The sequence below is a fragment of the Melozone crissalis genome, unplaced genomic scaffold (genome assembly GCF_028551555.1).
Source record: "Melozone crissalis strain CALT ecotype California unplaced genomic scaffold, PUWL_Pcris_2 ptg000023l_1, whole genome shotgun sequence".
Classification (NCBI taxonomy): Eukaryota; Metazoa; Chordata; class Aves; order Passeriformes; family Passerellidae; genus Melozone; species Melozone crissalis.
The window spans coordinates 39656931-39672617 of NW_026535801.1; the positions used below are offsets into that span (position 1 = coordinate 39656931).

At 43.5% G+C, this 15687-nt stretch overlaps 1 protein-coding gene across 1 annotated transcript in view; it reads left to right on the top strand.

Annotated features, from left to right (window-relative positions):
* The first annotated feature begins 1127 nt into the window (after positions 1–1127).
* Positions 1128–15687, top strand: part of LYPD6 (LY6/PLAUR domain containing 6) — a 28507-nt gene continuing 13947 nt past the window's right edge. The window contains exon 1 of the mRNA XM_054278407.1: positions 1128–1210. The gene's annotated coding sequence lies outside the window, so the exon portion shown is untranslated. The remainder of the gene's footprint in view (positions 1211–15687) is intronic.

The window sequence follows — 15687 nt, forward strand, 5'->3', positions numbered from 1 at the left end:
CTTTTCCTTCTCCTTTTGTCAGTCAGATTGATGTGATGGGATGGGCAGAGCAAATCCTTGGGGTCAAGGGATCCAAGGGCTGAGCTGGGCCCTGGAGAGCCCTGGGGAGAGCTGAAGTGTCTGCTGGAGCTGCTGATGCTCTGGCTCCACAAAACTGACTCGGGGAGACCTATTTAGTGGAAATGAACTCATTTAGCTCGAAAACAAACTGTTATTTCAGCCCTGGGGCGGGCCCTGGGTGAGAGGTGCCGCGTCTGCCCTGCTGATTGGGATCTGCCTCTGGAAAGAGATGCTGGCTCACTGGGAACACTAAAGGCAGGTGGCAAGGTAGGATTTCTGGTGGCTCTTTGCCACTCCGGAGAGATTTTTACCTCAGACAATCCCTCCTTGTGGTGTAATGGGAGAGCAAAGGCAAAAGCACAAATAAACCCCATGATTATACCACTATTTTTTAAAAACGATTTTGAGTTCCATGATTTTTATTTTGGTAGTTTGGATTTCCAGCAAGTCTTGTCATTCATATTTTTTCCTACAAAGTGAATAATTCCTCATTTTTTTTCCTGTCCTAGACTCATTTTGCCCCTGGTGAGTTTTCTGTGTTTTTTGTGGCGTGGTGTGACCTACTCAGAGAGGAGCAGAGCCCTTATCCCTCCGTGGCCATATGTTCCCAGAAATAATCATCATTTTCCACCAGGGCTGCTATGTGGGCTCTTCCCTGTCCGCTCTGTTGGCCCGGGTTGAGTTTTTATCAATCTGCTGTGGAAATTTGATGGGCTTCACAGCAGAAATGTGTGTCTGGAGGCAGGACTCCTTCCCCACCAACAATAAAGTATTGTCAACCCCATAAAAATCTATTTTGGACATCTGTACGCCCAATAAACCCACGGTTTATCCCTTGACACGTGTTAAAACGGGGACAAATCCAGTATAAATGGCCGTTTGTTCATTGCCCAGTGGTGCCTACGTGATCCCAGCTCAGCCCCTGCTCCAGAGATTCCCTGTGAATCCACAATATTCCCATTTATGGGGTGCCAGCAGTGCCAGGGCAGGGAGTTAAGAGTGGGGCTCTCTCCCAGGGGATGCTGCAGATGCTCTCAGCAGGAGCTGCGCCTCCTCCCAGGGTTTGGCTTCGCTGGAAAACTCAGGAGAGCCTCAAAGTTGGGATGGATTTGGGATGATGACATAAAATATCCCTCCTGCTGCTCCATCGGTGGGTATTCCTGAGTAATTTTTCCAGGGGCTTCCTAATTTTACATAAATTGCTAAATATTCTCTATGAGTTGCTAATTATTCTATATGATCTGCTAAATATGCCATAGAAATAGCTAAATATTCTATAGAAATAGCTAAATATTCTATGCAAATTGCTAAAAATTCTATGCAAATTGCTAAATATTCTATATAAATTGCTAAATATTCTATATACTCTGCTAAGTATGCCATATAAATAGCCAAATACTCTTTATAATTTGCTAAATGTTCTATATAAATTGCTAACTATTCTATATAATCTGCTAAATATGCTATAGAAATAGCTAAACATTCTATATAAATTGCTAAATATTCTCTATGAGTTGCTAATTATTCTATATAATCTGCTAAATATGCCATATAAATGGCTAAATACTCTATAGAAATAGTTAAATATTCCATATAAGCTGCTAAATATTCTATATAAACTAAGCATTCTATATAAATATTCTATATATATAAATATTCTATATAAATATTTTATATAAACTATATAAGTATTCTCTATAAACTGCTAAATATTCTACATGAACTGCTAAATATGATAGGAAAAGGTGAGAGGAATTACCTCACTTATAATTAAAATTTTATCATGTTTTCCTTTTACGTCTTTTATTGGTTTAATGCCAATTACTCCTGTATTTTATCAAATTTAGGGTAGTTTTTTTTTGCATTCTCCTCCTCTACAAGTGCCTTGAATAGAATAACATAAATTCCTCTCATGGAATTCTGCCTGCAATTATTTCCTATCAGTCTCCCCGAGCTTTTGTGTGGCTCTGCTTTCATCTCCTGAGCTGCTGCGCAGACAAATTCCGGCTCTCAGGCAGGTGCCTGGCTCGCTGTGGGATGATCCCTGTGGATACTGCAGGGATTTGCCTGGAAAAATGGAAATATTTCAGCATCAGGCACGTTGCAGAATTCCTGGGGTTTGTCCCGAGGAGGGAGTTAAGTGCTAAAAGAAAAAAAAATTAAAATGAACAGAGGAAATTATTGGGATTCAGGATTGGTTTGCAATGCAGGGAATAAAAGGGCTCTGGAAAAAGGGAAGTCATGGAAGGAGAGTGTTTTCCTGGTGGTTTATGTCCAGAAATGCTGAAGGCTGCACACTCCTAATCTTGCCTCATTTGGAGCTTATTAATTGTGGGGTTTAAATGCCCTGGGGCTGTTTTTAGGAAGTCCTCAAAATTTTGTTTTCTCAGGAAATTTCGTGAACGGCTGCTGTTAGTCCTAAGTAATTAATTAATTAATTTACTTACTGATTACTTTTTTCTCTGAAATAGTTGGAAATTTTAAAGTCAGCCCCTGTTCCCTTTCATTGTTACCGTTCCTTGGTCCAGGCAGAGATTCCCGGCTGGAATCACCTCTCAGGGTGAGTGCAGTGTTTGCCAGCTCTGCTCCTGGACTGCAGCTGGGGTGATTTCAGCTCACTGTCCTTCTGTGCCACAAAATTCACACTCCTGTTACAGAAATCAGGAATTTTGGGGTCTGGCTGGTGGAGGGAAGGGCTCGACAAGCTCATTTTTGGTGATTAATCACCTGCAGGATGGATTTTTAATGTAAATATTGTGTGTCTGGAGGAGAAGGTGAATTTATGCCACAAATACATAACACAAAAAAGCCACCTGAAAATGAGGTTGGTAGGAAGGAGAAGAACAAACAAACCAAAATATTTTCCATTAAACCCCTGGATTCCACTTTGCCAGCTCCTGCAGATTTTAATTTATTTATTGTTTCACGTCAACAAACACAATTTTTGAATAAACAAAGCAAATTCCATCAGGTTGCCCTTCAGACGTTATTTTTGAGGAATTGAATAAAACTCTTTAAAAAAAACTTGAAAAAACGCTTATTAAAATTTATTAATGAAATAAATCTGGGCAGATGTGCTTCAGCAGTGTTCCCAAAGAGCCCTGGTGGCACAGGGAACAATGGCTCTTGTCCCCCGAAGAATGGGAGCCCTTGACGAGATGTCAGCATCTCCAGACCTCGCTCTGTGCATCTGCTGCTCAAGTCATGGGGTCTCGTGGGCCCTCCTGGCCGGAATCCCAAACGGCAGCGCTTTAATTCCACAGCCCAAATATTGATTTAATGGGGGCTCTGCACGTGCAGTTTATTTACAGTTGATTTGTGTGTTTGTAGAAATGAAATTTGTTTGAGTGTCCCCACATAAGGCTTGTGGTAAATCTAAATATATAAAGTAAAATAGACCATTTTAACTTTTAGGTTTTTAATTTTTTTTATATTACTCTGTTTTTATACAAATTTGGCCAAATTTTTTGTGTTATTATCTATATTTAAATATTTAATGGGGTTGAATTTATTTTTGCACATTTTATTTTCTCTACACCTACCAAGCTCTTTGTTTTTGTGCACAACCAGCCTTTCCCAACCTTCAATATTTCACCACAGGGCGTTTGTTTTCCTGGGATCCTTGTGCTCCTGTAACAAGATTCTAAAGGCAAACCAGTGCAGGGCTGGATTTCACAGAAATCCCGCCTGCTTTTCGGGCTCTCCTTCTTCCCAGACGTACATTTGGGGCTAAACTGCCGGGGAAGCAGATGCCAGTCTGCAGATATTAGGAGTTCAAATCTCTTGAGATGTCTTCATGCTCTTAAGGAGCTTCCAGCCCTCTCCAGGGAGATCCAAGGGGCGGCGAGGGCGGCGCCGGCGCGGGAGGAGAGGGTGAGCGCGGGGTTGGGATCCAGCGTTGGGAACCATCCGTAAATCCCAAATCTGGGCCCTTGGGATGCCCGCTGGGATTTTGTGGAGGTGTTTTCCAAGGAGGTTGTTTGGTGGTTAAGAGGTTTTTGGGGTGTCCATGGAGGTAGGGATGAGGGGAGGTTTGTGGGGAGTGAAAATGTTGCGGGTCTGTCACGTCCCAAGGAAAGGTTAAGCGGCCTTGTCGTCCTCATTTTACCTCCTGTCTCTGCTGGGTGTGTCCATCCATAGATAAAAATACAAAAATTACATCTAAAGTATCTATTTTATCCATCTAAAATATCTGTTTTATCCATCTAAAATATCTGTTTTCTATAGCTCTGTAAAACCTGTACACAAATACAGACGTCTCCATATTGGTCAGCTGGCCTTCAAGGATGGAGAAGGCTTTAAAGTTGTTTTGTTTTTTTTTTTAAGGATGGAAAAAAAAAGTTTCACTGCTATTAAGTTGTTTTCAGCTTGTATCTGCCAAGCTATGCTCTGCTTAAACATATAATAGGGTACAAAGCATCTTTGGGGCATTTAACAATGTTTTAAAAATTAATATCACCATCTTCTTATTTTTTCCAGATAACAGATATTTTAAACAGCTTTTACCTTGGGTTTAGATCTAATATTCAAGTGGGAAAATGGAAAGAGGTGGTTTTTCAGTGTTTTTTTCCTTGGGAATGTTTTTCTGTGGAATTGCTTTATGGAGAAAATTTTAATTGAGGCAACCAAGAGTGTTTTTAATGAATGAATATTTATCTGCTTTGAGTTTTATATCCACTAAAATATTTTATCTGGAAATGACATTTGGTGTTGTTTGGTTTGGTGCTCAGAGAAGGCCTTGGATTTTTAGAACTGGCAAAATAAAAATCTTGAGCATGACCCAGTTTAACAGCAAATTCCCAGCAACATTCCTGGCTCCAAGAACACCACAAAGTCTGAGGAAGTTGATTTTTACAACTTTGGGTCTTATACTGGTTTGTAATTCCATTTTTTTTCCATGGTTGGGACACTTAAGAGTTTTCTCTGTTCCTTTCTCTGTTGGATTTGGGGATTTTTGGGTTTTTTGGTGTCTAGTGAGGTACTGATGGGAGTGCAGGGTTTCCTTGGCTGAGGTGGCTGGAGGATGTTCCCATCACAAAATGTTCATTGACTTCCCAACCTTCCCTTCCTTTCCAGCCTGGCCAAATGCCCTGATGGATCCAAGTGAGAAGTTGCGTAACTTGACAAAATCCTCTTTTCCCTAGGGAACCATACTGAAAATGGGATCTGAAGGATGAAAAGGGGAAAATAAGCAACACCACAGGCTGGATCCAGTTGGTTTTTTCCCTGTCTGCAGTGAAAGGGCACTGGGGGAACCATGGCGTGGGATTTGGTGGTGGGATTTGAGGTGGGAACCCCCCATGGATGGAGCTGGGCCCTGTTTCTCCCCTCACCTTGAAAGTCTGCTCGCAGCAAAACTTTTTAGCACTTCTAATAATTGAAAAGTCCTGATTTCCTCACTGGAATTAAATGCCTTTTAGTGGATTAGTTTGAACCACATCCACTAAGAGCTTGATCATCTGCCAGCCCCGAGAGTTGGGCCAAAGCTTTGTAAATTAATGAGCTCAAGGTGATTAGGACAGGTTGGGTGCTTTGGGCCCTGCACCAAATTGTCCCCGTGCAAGGTGTGGAGCTCGGGGCGTCTGTCACTTCTTTTTCCCATTTTCATTTGGGTTCCTGGACTGGGAGGGGATTTTGGGAAGGGATTTTCCTGACTTGGCTGCCAAAACCATGAAGTGAACCGTGTGATGCCACATGAAAACTATATGGAGGTCCCAAAAGTAGAAGCAACATCATAACCACACTTGTTGCTGGGGTAATTCCAATTCCAGTCTCAATCCAAGGATATTTATCCTTGTATCAATCCACAGAATGTTTTATGGGAAGATTAAGCACCTGAAACCTCTGCGGGAAGGGGATTTTAACTCTTGCAGCCACGTTTTTGTGTGAATGGAAAAAAGTCTTGGGACAAATATGCTGGTACATCTTTATTTAAAATGTGGGATTTCCGCAGAGTTTCGTGGATAGTGGAGCATCTTCCCCATGGATTCTTGGCTCAGAGTCAAGGAGAGGAACTGAGCTTTTATTACCCAGCAGGGCAAGTTGTGGGGATGGCTTTAGCACACCCTTCATCTGTAATTTCTTTCTAAAAATGTGGTGACTTGCAGGAAAATGTGGCTTTCCCTGGAGGCAGGGAAGACTCTGGTGTTTCCTAAACTCTCAGGTGATGGAGTCTGATTTCCCACTGGTGTTTGTGGTCCCAAGGACAGTTTGATGGATTTGAGGGTGAATGCCTCATTCCCAAGGCTGATCCCACACCTGCCTGCTGCTTTGCATCCTGTATCTTCAGGAAATGAGAGCAATTCCAAAGCACCGAGTTTAGTTTAAACTCAGTTTAGTTTTTTTGTTTAAAATTCCTGATAATTGTGTTCATTGATGCCAGTGTTTATCTTCAGTTTTTCCTTCTGATCAACATCCACAGAGGAGGGCTGGAATTAGAGAATTCTCTCCAGTCCAAACCATTCCATAATTCGTATTATCATTGCTTTTCCAAGGAAATTTTTCCTCACAGCCCTTCCCATGTTTCTCTGAGCACGGTTTGTGCTGTTGGGTATCAGAAGCTTTCTGGAGGGAGGATTATTTTCAAGGTGATCTGTCCTGAAAAGATTCCCTGTGCTTCCAGCAGCTGTCAGCAGGATCTGGCAGGGCTGGGCCGGTGCCCTTGGGTCGGTCTGAGCTCTGTTTGTTGGATTTCTCATGTTATTTTGAAGTGTTTTGGGTAAGAATTTAAAATCTTCTTGTTCTTTTCAAATCCAACATTCCTGCAGCTCACCTGGCTGGATAATACAGCACTTCCTGAGCTGGCTTTGGGTCTCTGATGTGTAAAATTGAGCACTGAGGTTGCTTCTAGAAAACATCTCCGTCACCAGGTCTTGGCTGCTGGTGATGAGAGAGAAATCTCCTGAGTCCAGACCTTCATGGGTGGAACCTTCTGTGGCAAATCCTGGGGAGAGAATTTGGAAATACTCCCTCAGGTGATTCTGAGGGAGAACTCCCCCTTGGAATTATCCCTCAGGTGAGACCCCACCTGCAGAGCTACCTCAAGCTCTGGGGTGGAGATGTTGGTTCTGATGTTGGTTCTCCAACATCAGAAGGTACTGGAGCAGATCCAGAGGAGGTCCTGGAGCTGCTGCAGGGCTGGAGCCCCTCTGGAGCCAGGCTGGGAGGGCTGGGAATGTTCCCCTGGAGAAGGGAAGGCTCCAGGCAGAGCTCAGAGCCTCTGGCAGGGCCTGAAGGGGCTCCAGGAGAGCTGGAGAGGGACTGGGGACAAGGGATGGAGGGACAGGAGCCAGGGAATGGCTCCCAGTGCCAGAGGGCAGGGATGGATGGGACATTGGGAATTGGGAATTCCCAGAGCAGCTGTGGCTGCCCCTGGATCCCTGGCAGTGCCCAAGGCAGCAGCCTGGGATGGTGGGAGGTGTCCAGGTTGGAAGTGGATGATCCCCAGGTCCCTTCCCACCCAAACCATCCCACTGTGGCTGGAGGCTTCATCTCCCACCCCATTCCATGTGCTCCAGGTGTGGGAATCGAGCAGCTCCTTGGGAATGGCTGGGCTGGGAGCTCCTGCCAGAACCTCTCTGTGTCCGTGCCCTGATTTAAACACATCCCAAAAGAGCCCCCACTGGGTTTCTGCTCCGAAACTGATGGGGTGATAAGGTGGGAGCTGATGGGGTGATAAGGTGGGAGCTGTGCCTGGAGCTGGACATTGAGGTTCCTATGAACCCTCAGGAAAAATGCTCTTTTGTTCTCAGTTTTGCACAGGAAGCTCATTTTGGCTTCTTTTAGTATCACAGCTCAATCTGGCAGGGAGTCAGAGCTCCGGCTCCATGAGCTCATATCTCTGGCACAGAGCTCCACAAAGCAGCCCCTGATAATAAATGAAAAATGTGAAGTATCTGCAAGGCTGTCATAACAGGAGAAGGTTGTACAGCACATTTTTTATTTATTCTTTTCCCCTTCGAGGTGAAAAATGAATTTTTCTGAGCTGTGATCAGGATTCCAGAGGATGAGCAAAACCAGGGGGGGAGTTCTGGGTTTTCCTCTGTCCCCTCTGTGGCTGTTGGGGCTGAAAATCCCCCTGATCTGAAAAATCCACCCATTCTGAAAATCCAGAGTGGTGCCTTCACCTCCACATTTATCAGGGAATTGGAGCCATGAGGGGTTCATGGATGGATATTTTCATATTTATGTCCATATTTATGGCTGCCTGCCATAAATTTAGGAAGGGATCTTAAAGCTCATCCCATTCCACCCCCTGCCACAGGCACCTTCCGCTATCCCAGGTTGCTCCAAGCCCTGTCCAACCTGGCCTTGCAATTTTACTTTATTTTTATTATTTTCCTTCTGGTATTTTAAAATTATAATTTACTGAAAAACTCTAAAACAAAGACTTAAAACATTGATTATTTCCTATTCTGAGGCAAACAATTTTCATAGCCAGGCTGGGTGAAATTTTAGGATTTAAGGTGTGGAAGAAACAAATTCCCAGTGGAGGGATGAGACTTTTCCTGCTTATCTGTTAATTCTGTTGCATAGAGGAGAAGGCCTGGATTATAAACACAAAACCAAACTGTTCAAACTTCTCTTTGTTATTTTTATTTTTTTTTAATTTATTTCTCTGACATTTTGACCTGGAGCAATGTTTTTGGTCAGGTGATTCTGGCTAACAAAGAGCACACACTTGAGTAGAGGTGGGAAATTGTTCCCTAATTAATCAATTAATCCCTAATTAATTCCTGGTGCTCCTCCCACTGCTGGGTGACTTTAAAGGAGCTCAGGGAGCTCTTGGTCCCTGGTTTGGTCCTGCTCACCTTATCCTGCTGCTCTGGAGCCCTTTGGGGCCCTGTCCTCTACAGAAAGGTAACTTTTAAAATAAGTTTTTGATTTGTGAAGCGTTTTTATGGCAAAGATGAGGGACCTAAATGATAAAGGAGGAGCTGGGACTGCTCTGGTTGGGCTCCAGTGCTTGGGAGCCCAAATTAATTAATTTAGGAATTCTGGTGCTCAGAGCTCAGCTATGAGTTTATGTGTAGAGCTGCACTGGGGGTAGGAGGGGCCAAGACTTTGGGTGGATTTCAAGATTTCTGCAGGATCTGGGTCCTGTGGGAGCTGCTCCCTCTCAGGCTTTGCAGGAGGATGCTCCTCCCCCTGAATCCTCAGGTTTAGCTTTTATATTTTTCAGAGTTTGTAGCTTTAGTGTGCAACTCTGAGCTTCACATTCAGCGTTACTGAGCTCTGTGCACAGAGCAGGGAGACAAAACAATTCCTGCTCCAGCTGGGCACCAAGGACAAATGACCCAAATCTCAGCCCAGGAGCACAAACCCCGTGGGCTGGAGAGAGAAAAACAAGCAGGGTGGGAGTGCAGGGGCTAAAGCTGGAATGGGACAATGAACTGCAAGGTGCAAATGGAGCAGAACTGATCCCAGGGAGAGACCCCGGCAGCGCTCGTGCATTTTGGGGCCATTTTGGTTCATCTTGGGTGCAGCCCTGGCTGGGCTCTGGTGCTGCCCGAGGTGGATCCATGGAGGAGATGCTGTGAATGAATCCCTGCTTCATTCTGGGGCTCTGCCCAGCCCCTGCTCCAGGGCAGTCTGAACAAGGCATCATCACCGCTCAAGGCCTCAGTATCCCGCTGGGGTTTGAGGCCAGTGGGATTTCCTGCTAATTTCAAGAAAAACAGAGCAGCTGAAGTGTCTACTCATGAGAATTTCTGGTTTCCACCTGGTTTTGGAGTCATTTATTATGGAATATATTAGCAAATCTTCCTGACTTCCTGGCTTCTGCTTCTTTTGCATCTTGCCGTTCATCGTCCTGGGCCTGGGCAGCCCAGGCCAAGGCCTCACCACCCTCACAGGGGAGGACTTTTCCCAATGTCTCGTCCAATCCTCCTCTCTCACAGTTTAAAGCCAAAAGCTGTGGCTGCCCCTGGATCCCTGGCAGTGCCCAAGACCAGGCTGGATGGGGTTTGGAGCCCCCTGGGACTGTGGAAGGTGTCCCTGCCATGGCAGGGGTGAATTGGGATGAATTTTAAGTCCCTTCCAACCCAAACATTCCATGATTCCTTGATTTTATATTATAATATGAATCATGATATTAAAGTACAGGATAATCACAATAATATGCAATCAGATGTAACAATAAATTATAATATTTTCATATATAATCATTGCAACCAGCCCTGACACACTGGCACTGCCAACTGCAGGCCTTCATTTCCAACTGTGACCAGAGTTGGCTGGAAGTGCTCACAGAAAGAAGAATATTTCTTTTTCTAAATATCTTTTTTCCATCATTAGTTTGAGATATTTACATAATTAGACATCATGGAAGTTAAAGCAGTGTTTCAGTGCCAAAAACTCTGTCTGCTGGTGAGCCTGGTCATTGTATTAGCAAGTAATCTATATTTTTATCTAGAATATCCTTGGAAAGGCCATCATTCCCTAAAGGAATCCTGACCTGATTGATTTTTTCCATGAGGCCTCAGTGACGTATAACAAAAACTAATTAAAATAGTGGCACAAAAACTAATTTGGAATTCCTTATATCACACCTGTTTCCATGTATCCTCTGGACTAGTGGGACTTTTGAATTTCCAGCCCATTTTCTAGTTAATCTGTTGGCTTTAGGGAGCAAATTTTTATCATGCTTTAATCTAGGCTGTTTTAATTTAGTTTTTTTTTCTTTTCTGTAGTGTTGGGGACTGGCCAGGTTGTGCTCTCTTCTCTGTCTTGCATAGTCTGTGTTGATTCAGGGGCAATCCTTTGGTATTCCCAAGATTCCTACACCCTTCTGGAGGTGGTTTCTCCATGATTAGGGAGCTAAAAAATAAATATAGTAAAATATAATTATGTCAGCATATTGCTTGAGTTGGGAAACAAAACCATACAAAGCTTTGGTTCAAATATTTTAAATTTAAATGGGTTTATTTTGTCCTAAATATTCCTTTGTGTTTATTGAGGTAAAACATTGAAGTCTTGTGGAATGACTTTCTTGGAAACCTCTTTTCTCTCAAGGAAAAGCAGGAAGAGGTGCCCTTGGAGGGTCATTATTTCCAGTGGAATTTGTTACTCTCAGAATGGAAATAATTGGCAGAAAAGGTCAATTTGTGAGAAATCAGCAGCTGAAAAATCTGGATATTTTCAACATTTCCCTGGTCAGGCATGAATTCCTGCAGGATCAGAGCAGAGATCAGATCTGATGGAAACCAATAAATCACGGGGAACACGTCAGCGGTGACAGAGGGAAAGTGGCCTGTGGAATTCCAGGTGATTCATGAGGGAAAATGAAGCCATGCTGAAATCAGGGGGGCACATTTTGGGAAGCTTTTATGCTTTTAGTTTGTTCTGGAGGTGAGTGTTTGAGGCAGATGAGTTGGAACACGATCTTGAGGGATTCTTCATATAGGATAACATCTCTGAGCTGGCAGACTCCTGAATTCCTGGTGATGTTCCAATAAAACCTTGGGAAAGTGGACTTGGTCATGCCAAGGGGATGAGACATTCAGATCTAGCACGGGGCTGGGCAGATGAGGAGAGGTTTAAAGTTTAATTAACATGAAGAAGGGGTTCGGTTTTTAATTGATGTGCCACAAAATGCTTCTGTTGTCCTCATTTGGTTATGGGGTGAAGTGGAAAGAGATGTGGGGGCCTAAAAGGGCAACAGGAGAAGGAATTTGGACAAGGGATGGAGGGACACCGGGAATGGCTCCCACTGCCAGCGGGCAGGGATGGATGGGAGATTGGGAATTGGGAATTCCTGGTGGGGAAGGGCTGAGCTGGAATTTCCAGGGAAGCTGTGGCTGTCCCTGGATCCCTGGAAGTGTCCAAGAACAGGTTGGAGCAGCCTGGGATGCTGGAAGGTGTCCCTGCCATGGCAGGGGATGGAAGGTGGAATTGATGCCTGGAGAAGGCTGCCCAAGAACAGAGCTAAAGAATAAAGCAGGGATTTATTGACAGGATCTCCTCCATGGATCCACCTTGGGCAGCACCAGAGCCCAGCCAGGGCTGCACCCAAGATGAACCAAAATGGCCCCAAAATGCACGAGCGCTCCCGGGGTCTGTCCCTGGGATCAGTTCTGCTCCATTTGCACCTTGCAGTTCATTGTCCCATTCCAGCTTTAGCCCCTGCACTCCCACCCTGCTTGTTTTTCTCTCTCCAGCCCACGGGGTTTGTGCTCCTGGGCTGAGATTTGGCTCATTTGTCCTCGGTGCCCAGCTGGAGCAGGAATTGTTTTGTCTCCCTGCTCTGTGCACAGAGCTCAGCATCCCTCAAACATTATCCCTTTTCTCTAAAGCAGCACAGAGCCTGAAACATAGAAAAGCTAAACCTGAGGCATCAGAAAGGGATCGCCTTTAAAGTCCTTCCAACCCAAACCAGTCTGGGATTCCATCAAAATTGTTCCAAGCACTTGAGTTTGTCTCCACCCTGGACATCCCATCCCCTTCCCAGCTCAGCTCCTGCTCCATTTCCCTGCTGACCTCAGGCAGTGTCCAGCCCTTTGTCCTGGCTCCTGGCCATGTTTATTTTCCTTCACTCCCCTGTTTTTTATGTCTATTTTCATTTTTTATTTTTATATTACCCAAACCAGGGTTTTCCATTCTCATGGGGACTGAGTGTTGTCCTCGTGACCCTCAGAATTTATCTCATGAGCATTCCTGGAAAATCCTCAGTTATTTTCCCATCCCTTTTTTTCTGAGCCCATTTTTAGGAAGCTGTATTCAAGCCAGCATGATTTCTGCCACAAAACAGAAATATTCTGCTTATTGTGAATAAAATGCTGTTATTTTGGAAAAGTTTCTGTTATCCAGGCACTGTAATTTCTGGGAAATTCACTTTTTCTATACTTGGGCACTGTTGTTATTTGCAGTTAACCCTGAATAAACACAGCAATTAATCCATGAGCTCCAGGGATTTTTTTTTTCTGGTGGGTTGAAGCAACAATATGATGAAAAAAAATAAATAAATAACACCCCAAAAAACCTTAAAACCACCAAAATAACTGAAAAAACAACAACAAAGTAATCCTTTTCTGACATTGCTTAAAAATTTTAAGGGTTTTTTGAAGTGAAATCCATGAGGATGAGAGCCTGATTCTCTGCCGGCAGAACTGTTGAGTAGCTTCATTTATTGCATTTATTAAATAAAGATTAAAGTATCTATTTACTCTTACTAAAAATAAATTTATGCCTCAGCTTTCTGACTTGCTGGCAGACAATTAGGGATCACAGGAATATTTTCCTGTTTAGTTGTGGAACATAAAATGATTTTTCATTATAATATTGTGATGTGCCCATACTTTTCATTATGTGATAAATACACATTAAAATTTATTGACAGTGTTTATCTACAAAGGAAATGCAGGAAGGGTAATGAACTTGTGTGAAAATGGAATTAAAAATTAAATATACAAAGAAATGGATGCTGAGGGAGTGAAGTGTCCCTGCTGTATTCCTGGAATTTTCTGCAGTTAATGCCCTTTATAAATAGTTTCCTCCAAACTGAACTTGCAACAGCAAAATTCTTCATTTTAGCATCAGAAAAATAAGTTAAAATTAATTCAGTTATTCAGAGCATTTTGTCCATTTGTACATTGTAATGACATAAATCAAAAGGAGTGACTTTCTGCACAAGGGTAAAGAATTTTCTGTGGGAAGGCACCAGGATTCAGCTTTCCAGGTCATTTATGTGATAAAAACCAGGGAGAAATCCAAAATTTCCATCTCAGGAATATCCACTGAGACCCCTCATTGTGGTGTTGGAAGCTTGAAACCATCCTGGGAGCTAAAATGGGGATGGAGTTTTACAGCTTCCCATTGTGCTAGGGAAGAGTTTTCTCTTAATTAGACTTTTTTTCATCATCAAGTTGGAAAAATAAAGGAATCAAATGGCTTTTTCTGTAAGGAAAAGTGGCAATTGGAATTCAAATAACACTGGAAATTCTTATGGAGCACAGGGTTTGTTTTGGGTTCAGCTGGGTTTTGTTTTTCTGGAAAAACTAATGAAAATCGTCATGAATTAAGGATTTGTTTACTCCATGGATTAACTAGACAGCTGAAAGTACATTAATTAGTCAGTTCTCGTTTGGGTTTATTGCATATTATTTGATGATATGTAGCTTTTCTAATTGATACCAAAATAAAGCATACATTAAAACTGGAGTAGGATAACTTTGAGTAAAGCTTTTGGAGGAAAAGATCTGAAATTTGGTGTCAGAGGAAAGAAAACAAAAAATCAGATGAGTTTTGCTCTTTAAATGTAAGTAATGATGGCAATTTCTGCAAAGAGATTTATGACAAAATCTGTTACTGTCCTTATGGAGCAAAGAGTGGCAGCAGAAATGATAAAATAGAGCAAGAAACACTTATTTATTTGGATTCACAGAAACATGAACTACTTTATCAAGAGAAAATGAGAATGAGGTACTTATCTAAAGGATCCTTGTACGAGGCTCGGGTCCTTGGTCATTAGATTTTACGGAGATGTTGGAATTGTACAACTGGGAATGGCCAAACCATTCCCAATTCCCAGTTATTTCCCTGAGGGTTGCCGTGGCATCTTCTCCAGCCTGGTTTGCGATCTTTGGAAATGTGGAAAGCAGAGGTGTTGTCCTCCTAAGTGTCCTCTCCTTTTGTGGCTTCCCTGGAGTTTTGGTGCCTTGTGCCAACGGGAATTCACGCGCGGGTCGGGAAATAAAAAATGGGATGAACTCTGGGTGAACTGCCAGGGGAAGGGAGCCCTTCCATGGCCTCATCCCTGTGTTTCCAGGGCTGGAAAAATGACACATGGTGTTTGTTAACTGCTCTGTGCATATGATAAATTATTTGGGGGAAAAACACGGCGTTACAGCGGGAATAGGGAAAACCGGGATTCGTTAAAATATCGCGGAATTGAGGAGAGGCAAGGAATAATAACAGTGCAATCAGTGATGGGTCAAAACACTCCTCAGAGGGGAAAAGGCTGAAATTTTGGCTGTGTTCATAACAATGAAGCCTCGTTTGCGTGAGGTGACGTTGGCGGGGCCGAGCCGTGGCGCCGCACAGAGCTCGCTCCGGGCGCGGCTGCGGCTCGGTGCCTAATCTAGCATGGCAAATGTGCGAGGTGATGTCCCAGAGGAACTGTCACAAATCCCGCCGGAGAGGCATCGGGAGAGCGGGGACACAATGGTGCAGATTGATGTCTGGCTTTATTAAAGCACAGTTTGGCGCAGGAGGGACAGACTCCCCCTTTCATGTGCCCGTCAGCCTCTAATCAAAGAGTTTCTTATCAATACTTCTGGCGCAAAGATACTGAATGCAGAATTGCAGGGAAATGGGGGGGGAAAGAAAATATCTTTTGGAAGTGCCCTTTTCACCAATTAGATCTGGAGATGTCACTGGGCTGGGGTTTAATTTGGCCCGAGCACGCTTGGTTAATTGGGTAGAACTCATTTTTGTAATAATCAGGAGGGTTCGGAGCTTTGGTGCTCTGCTTTGGCCTCCCCCCAATTATTCCCTGTAACAGTCTCACAGCCAGAGCCAGAATCCTGCCTGCTGGAAAACGATGGGATTGTTTGGAGACCTATTTTCCCCATCATCCCAATGACCCTCCCTTGTCGTTTTTTACTACTTGAAATATTTGTTGCTGTAGCA